This window comes from Sebastes umbrosus, chromosome 4 (genome assembly GCF_015220745.1).
Source record: "Sebastes umbrosus isolate fSebUmb1 chromosome 4, fSebUmb1.pri, whole genome shotgun sequence".
Lineage (NCBI taxonomy): Eukaryota > Metazoa > Chordata > Actinopteri > Perciformes > Sebastidae > Sebastes > Sebastes umbrosus.
In genome coordinates, this window is record NC_051272.1 from 19,629,507 (window position 1) to 19,637,550 (window position 8,044).

Here is an 8,044-nt window from a genome sequence, read left to right on the forward strand (position 1 = left end):
TACAAAGTTACAAATAGTCCCTTTAAGTGACACACCGAATCAGGCAAATTTTTATCTCAAGCTTTAAGAGCTCTCAAATATCCACAGATCTAAACATCGTCCCAGTAAAGCCTGATGTTTCCAGGTAACGACACAGTTAAAGTGAGTTTTATTCTTCGGTTTTTCTCTGCCACATCAAATCCACCATGCACATACAGTATGCTAACAAAGCCTCCCAAGCAACAATTGTACTGAAGCAAGACTATTCACACTTGGGCTGAATGAGGACAACGTTAAAAGGTTTTAATTGAATCTTATACTCACTGGAAGTGTGGTCTCTTCCTCTGGTGATGAAAAAGGGATCTGAAAGGAAAGGAAAGAGCACATTATCATAACCTTTCCACTTGTGATAATGTTTCTGAAGAAGATTTTTACAAAACATCCAGTGATGTAGTTAGATGTGCACGATTTGCTTAATTTACCTTGCGGCCTGATGCTTGCACAAAGACATTATAAAAACAACTGGTAATGATATGCAATATTTTGGTCAATTTTAAGACATAATTTACATTGTTAGAGAGCCAGAGGGCGCTGTCACTTCATTTTTGTTCAGTGGAAGATGTGCTGCCTTTCCCCCATGATATAAACACCTCTCTTTATAAAAGATAACGTGATTATAAGGTCAATATAGAGATAACATTGATAATCCTGAATCTGTGGTTTAGAAAACTATAACATGTTGCAGTTGCATTAAAATAGCAGTAAATGATCAGCACTTTACCTTACTATACGTAAAGTATATCCTTCAAATGATTTATGGGCATTGGGAAGTTATTATTTTCATGTTTATGACTATCTTGAGGGCCCTGCTTGTCTGCAAGTAGAAAATGGTTAGTGTGAAAGGATGAGATTCATAGCTCTGTATGCTTCATGAAATAACAATGATCAACACCCTGCAAGCCTTGAAATCTAATTATAGCGTTTCCATAACAGGCCACTCCAAAATGATCCGCGTTGAATACTTTATGGAGTATTTTAGGAGAGGAAAGTTGTGTCGGATATGCTTCTGGCTCAACATTATTGTAAATGGATAACTAAAAAATGTAGTAGTTATTGTGGTCAGAAATTAAAAGCATTTTTCAAAGCTTGTCAGTTTTGTGAACTTAAAAAATCCGTCACTGTCATGAGGTAGATTACACAATATGGAAACAGACTTTTGAACTTTACTGTGTGAAGGAACAAGCTGCTGTAAAAATACACACAGTTGGGTCTTCTCACATTTGATTTCTAATGGCTCCTGTACTGAGGTTTAATTTAGGATTTAAAAAAAAAATGAACATCACTAGAGAACATATAAAGATATCTACCCTATAACAGTAGGACTGGGACGATTACGCTTATCTACCATCCATACCATCACAATACTTTGGTGCCGATCCGATATGTATTGCGATTCTAAAAGTATTGCGATTCGATATTACGATTTATTGCCATTTTTGTTAACTTTTTTAACACTTGACCATGGGAAACGGTTGAATCATACACTTCTAGGGACTTTTAATTTGGAAAATATCTAAATTAATACAGTAAAAATGTTTTATTTTCAGCATGTATGTAGTCAGAGATGTCCTGATGTCGAATATATTAGTATCATTTCCCTCACAAATTAGTGGTATTTTCTTTTGATTTAAAGGGGACATGTAATGTTTTATACTTCTGGTGAATATATTCCATCAATCTTATTTCCATATATGTATTTTGTATATACAGTTCCCTTTAATACCTTATTTTGAAAACCGGACGTAGTCACACGTGTATACTTCCGCTAACTATATATGGGTGCTCTACAGGTGTAAAGTCAGCTGATTTGACCACGGAGATGTGAGTGATGGCTGGTTTGACCACACATTATCCCAATACGATAACGTTTCCTGTCCATGACAGAGTTAGCGTGCAGCTTCAGCCGTGATGTCTAGCTCTGCTTTTCCTGGTAATGTGTGAAACCCAAAGTGTTTCCATACTTTACTGTATGTGTGTTCACCACGTTGGATTTAAAATATGATGATGCAGGTCATATCCACACTGACCCTCCATCGTTTTCTACTTTCTCGGTGTTATTAATAACATTTTTATGTCGACGAATATTTTCCTAAAAATAATACATCGACAGAGGTTTTAAGAAAGGTGCCGAATAAAAGTATGGCTGTTCCTGAAAAAAAATTATTATGATAGTGAATTTATCATTTCAAAAATGTTGGTGGTTCCAAAATGAATGTTTTGTTTATCTCTGTGGAAGATATCTGACATTTGGTCCCCACTTCTAACAAAGCTTGTGTGTCAATAGGAAAAAACACATAGGTATCACGTGGTATCTCTGGGTCGTCAGTTAGTCTGGAAAAAGACAGATGGCAGAGATTGACTGTAAGTGCCGGCAACGACTTGTTATGAAGTATATGAAATGGAACGGGGGAGGGAGAATGTGACATCTGGTGGCTGAATGTTGTTAATGTTATCAATAGCTCCTTTTAAGTACAGCAAAAATAAAGCAATCATTAATTCATTTAAGGTCACTGGGTTGCGTTCGGCAGAGAGAGGTGTAGTTCTGCACAAATGGCTTGCATTTATGCATAAGGTCTTTTGACAGGAACAATTAAAGAAGGAATGAATACTAAAATGAACAATTAGAATGGAGAGAATCGGAGACAGGGATCATCACTGCTGGCTTCCTCTTAAATCAGAAGCTGCACCTTAATCAAGGCTTTCTAATTAGGGGCAATTAGCTTTAGTAATTCACTGAGAGATAGCAGACTTTCTGTGTCTTTGTTAGAGCAAGGTGTTTTTGTCTGGGTTGGCACTCCTCTCTAAATGATATTTTGTTACATGACTATTTTTGAGCTTTTTTTAAAACTGGTTATTATAATTACACAATTTTCTGTATGATCTGTTCAAACAAAGAAAAAGGAGCTGGATTCCTACAGCACCTGGCTTCATTTTTATATTAGTAATTTATCAATCACCTGAGCAAATGAAGCATGACATACTTTGAGATTCTCTTTGCATGTTCATGCTCATTTGTCACTCGTCTCAAATCACTGTGCAACATACTGTGTCAATTTAGGAAAAAGGATCTGACATTAAGAAGACAACCGCGCAGGTAACAAAAAGATAAGTGGCTATATTTTCTCTCTCTCTCTCTCAACCATCTCTGGCATCTCACAGGTGCCATGACATTTGAAGAGAGCTGAAGATTTCTGCAGATTTATTGGATTGTCAATAGTGACGGAGGGGAAGTATGTGGCAGGGGAGTGAGCGACAAAAGGGTTCTTTTTAAACAATCTTATGCCATTTATGTCCCGATAGCCTTTAACTTAAAAAGTTAAAGCGATGTTAATGCGTTGACGCAAATTCATTTTAACGTCACCAATTTCTTTAACACATTAACGCAATTGATCTTTCAGAGGTTGTCGCAGGCTCAGTTATAAAGCTAGAGTGAAGTTCCTGGTATCATAAAAAACTAGAAAACCAAAGGAATTCATTGGTACCAACCATGTACGCTCCAAACGTGCGCTAAATTTTAGCGAGGAAAAAACTGTCATTGCCATTTTCAAAGGGGTCCCTTGACCTCTGACCTCAAGATATGTGAATGAAAATGTGTTTTATGGGTACCCACGAGTCTCCCCTTTACAGACATGCCCACTTTATGATAATCACATGCAGTTTGGGGCAAGTCATAGTCAAGTCAGCACACTGACACACTGACAGATGTTGTTGTCTGTTGGGCTGCAGTTTACCATGTTATGATTTGAGCATATTTTTTATGCTAAACGCAGTACCTGTGAGGGTTTCTGGACAATATTTGTCATTGTTTTGTGTTGTTAATTGATTTCCAATAATAAATATATACATACATTTGCATAAAGCATATTTGCCCATTCCCATGTTGATAAGAGTATTAAATACTTGATAATTCTCCCTTTAAGGTCAATTTTGAATAGATAAGAAATGCGTGATTAACTTGCGATTAAGTGATGAAATATTTTAATCGCTTGACAGCCCTAGAAAAAATTAAGTATAGTATGTCGAAAAATGTCAAAAAAAGTCATAGTTTGGTGCTAAATTTTGGTGAGGAAAACTGGCATGGCTATTTTCAAAACATACTGTATTTGCCCACTCCCATGTTGATAAGAGAATACAAAACTTGCATTGTGACACAGGAGATCTTTTTAAACTTGAAAAATAATAGGGAAAAACAGAGAAAACATACACTGGATGTAGAATCACTAACCACAGAAAAAGAAATACAAATATTAAATATTTCTTATCTTGAATTGGCTGTGATTAACGGCAGTATCATCTTCTTTAAAATCTGTGATTAATTTGCGATTAAGGGATGAAATATTTTAATTGGTTGACAGCCATGGAAAAAAATGATAGTATGGTATGTCATAAAAAAATCATAGAATAGTATGTCAAAAAATGTGATAAAAAAAAAGTCATTGTTTAGTATGTTGAAAAATGTGTAAAAAGTCATAGTTTGGTATGTCATAAAAAGTGAAGTGCTAAATTTTGGCGAGGAAAACTGGCATGGCTATTTACAAAACATATTTGCCCCCTTTAAGGTACATTTTGAACAGATAAAAAATGTGTGATTAATTTGCGATTAATCCCGATTAATAATAGGGACAATCATGCAATTAATCCCAATTAAATATTTTAATCGATTGACAGCCCTACCTTTAACACATCAACTCTTTTGAAATACTCTTTTTTGTGTGGACAATAATTGTGTTAGTTGGTTTAAAATGCAATCCTACGGCGGTGACAAGATTGTGTCAATGCTTCTTTTTTAACTTCACCTAAAGTACAGTCATAATCCTGCTGCTGAACATGATGGACAGCTCAAACCTTTTGTTCAGCCCATTAAGAGGCCAGCAAAGAACAGTGAATGTTTATCTTGTCACTTTCACTCAGTCGCCCAGTAATTTGAAACCCTCTGCAGGAGCACAAGGTGCAGTGGTTCTCCCCATTACAGCTGCAAGGGGGCAACACTGGGCAACAATCGGAAATCTGTGCTCACTGAATTTAACCTTCATTCAGGAGTGGGCTGCTGATACAGAGTGCACTCTAAAAGCAGCAGGATATTGGTGGAAATCTGTCTGATGTTGAAGTGCAGATCACACAGATAAAGCTGAGATTTCCGGATTGGATCAAATCATGCTCCACCCTACAAATCACCTACTCTTTACATTGCAGCTGAACATTTTCGTACACATACAACACTAAATTGACAATTTTTAGTCATGAAAGAATGGACTATTTTGAAAATCTACCGCTGATTCACAGCATGTTCAAGTGCTGGAAAGAGGCTCTGAAATCTGAGATCTGAGAGTTTGACGCTGACAGTAGGTTAATGTGAATTTGACAACTCCCATGCATTAAAACAGGTGTTCAGCAAATTATAAATCAACAAACTATAGACATTATAACCCGATCTATATGGGATTGATGAGGATGATACAAATAGAGTAAAACAAATTGGATGTATTTGCAGATAGTTTTTAAAAATATTGTTATATAAACCCAAAGCATTTTTGATGAGGAGGAATTTGTGGAAAATAAACTTGGCAGTGCTCTCTGGTATGTAATTACGCTGTGACCTCAAACACATCTTTGGCATTTTTATAGTGGAATTTTTTGTTTCTTATTGGCCAACATATACGCCAATAAAATATGCAGAATCTGCAATAAACTAATATTGGCTGATATTGGTCTAGCTCTGGTACATATGGCAGAGTCCGAAATTAACTTGTTGACCAACCCGCCAAGGGGACTGGTAGATGAAAAAATCTACCAGGCAAGCTTATTTTTTACCAGCCAAAATGATAATTTGCCTTTTTGTGTCACGTACACATTTGTTTCAGTACATTTCATTGAGTAAATAAGGCATTATATTGAATACAAAACTAAGAGTACTTAATCAATAATTAATTTGTATGTTTGTTTTGATTTTGATGTTATTTAGGGCTGGGAAGATACACCTATCTCCCGATTCAATACTATCACGATACTTGGGTGCAGATTCGATATGTATTGCGATTTTTAAGTATTCCCACAATTTTCGTTAATTTTTTTAATACAAGACCATGGGAAAACGTTGAATCATACACTTCTAGGGACTTTTAATTTGAAAATATCTAAATAAATACATTAAAATGTTTGATTTTCAGCATATATGTAGTCAGAGATGTCCTGAAGTCAAATATGTATTTATAAGGGGCATATAATGTTTTATACTTCTGGTGAATATAATCCAATCAATCTTATTTATACATATATGTAATTTGTATATTCAGTTCCATTTGTTAACACCTGATTTTGAAAACTGGACGTAGTCACACGTGTATATGTCCGCTAACTTCACCAAGTCCGTTGCTAGCTGCCTTTGTCAGTTCCGTTCTCTTTATACATCCATGGTCAGCTCCATCGGGGCCGTTTGAATGCATTTAACATAAATGTCAGTATATGGGTGCTCTACAGTTGTAGCGTCGGCTGATTTGACCACAGAGATGCGCGTGACGGCTGGCTTGACCGCACGTTAACGCAATACGATAACGTTTCCTGTCCATGACAGAGTTAGCATGTAGCTCTGCTTTTCCTGTCAATGTGTGAAACCCAAAGTGTTTCCATACTTTACTGGATGTGAAGTGTTTACCACGTGAGGGTGCAGGTCGTATCCACGCAGACCCTCCGACGTTTTCCTACTTTCTCATTTCAGCTCGTGGTTTGTTTTGGTTTTTGAGGGATACGGAACAAATATGATGTCACATTACTGTGATTACAACAATAAAAGCGCTAACTTCCTTCTGCCTCCGCATAGACTCAAATGAAGCAAACATCCATTTTAAAATCGTAAAAAAGCAAAGTTGCGATACATAGCTGAATCTATTTTTTTTCCCACCCTTGTTACTTATTGGCCGACATATAAACCAATAAAATATATCTGCAATAAACTAACATTGGCTGATATTGGTCTAGATCTAGTACATATGGAAAGCTGTAGTTTTGCAATGATTAGGTGGAAACAGCATTAAACGTGATTGAGTAAAAATGGTGATCAAGAGCAATACATAAATTCAGTTTAACAGAGCCCATACTATACAAGCAAGCGTGATGTATTCACAGGAACTGTATTTCCCTTCTCTTTTGTCTCTTTCCTTCTCTAACTATATTCTATAACCTGTCACACTACCGTTCGTCTTTTGTCCTTTTATACCGCCAACATCCCTGCCTGCCTATTGCTCTCTCCCTTGTGTTTCGGAGCCCTAATTGGATGGTGTGTGAACACAGTGAAAGGGGGAAAATCATTCCATTTTCTTCCACAGGTTTCAGGCAACGGAGAGACAAATTGAATAAGCCCCTGCTGATAGAATTTGCACTTTGGTCTGACAGCTGAACAACAGAACAGCCACGACGACAGAAATCACAGTACAGTCAAACAAGAGAAGCCGGGGACACAACCGCTGCATGGAATACTAATCCACACTAATGCTCATACTGTAGCTGCTGGCCTGGATTACATAGTTGTTAATGTAGACACAGACAAGCCCAAAAAAGTCTGGACCGAGTCACTTTTCAGGTGATTGCTTTTGTAGTCCAACAGAGTAGATTGCGTTACAGCTGTGTGACATAACTTTTTAATACCATAAAGTAGTGCTGAACGGATTATTCAGTTAATCGTTGAATAACAGAAAATGTATCAACAACCTTTGATAATCAATATATTATTTAAATTACTTATCAAGCAATGACATGACAATCCTAACATGCTAATGTTAAGCATCAGTGTTTGCTTATAATCTTTGTAGATGAGAAATCAGGGGATTAACAAAGTGATATTACAATTTATTATTATAATTTCAGTTGTTGAGACATTTTGTTCAAAACCACAGGAAAAGTCAGGGGATCACAAAAGTCAATAGGAGTCATCCTCTGGGGACCACGAATGCCTGCGTTTAATTTCCTGGCAATCCAACCAATAGTTATCAAAATATTTCGCTAAAAGCCA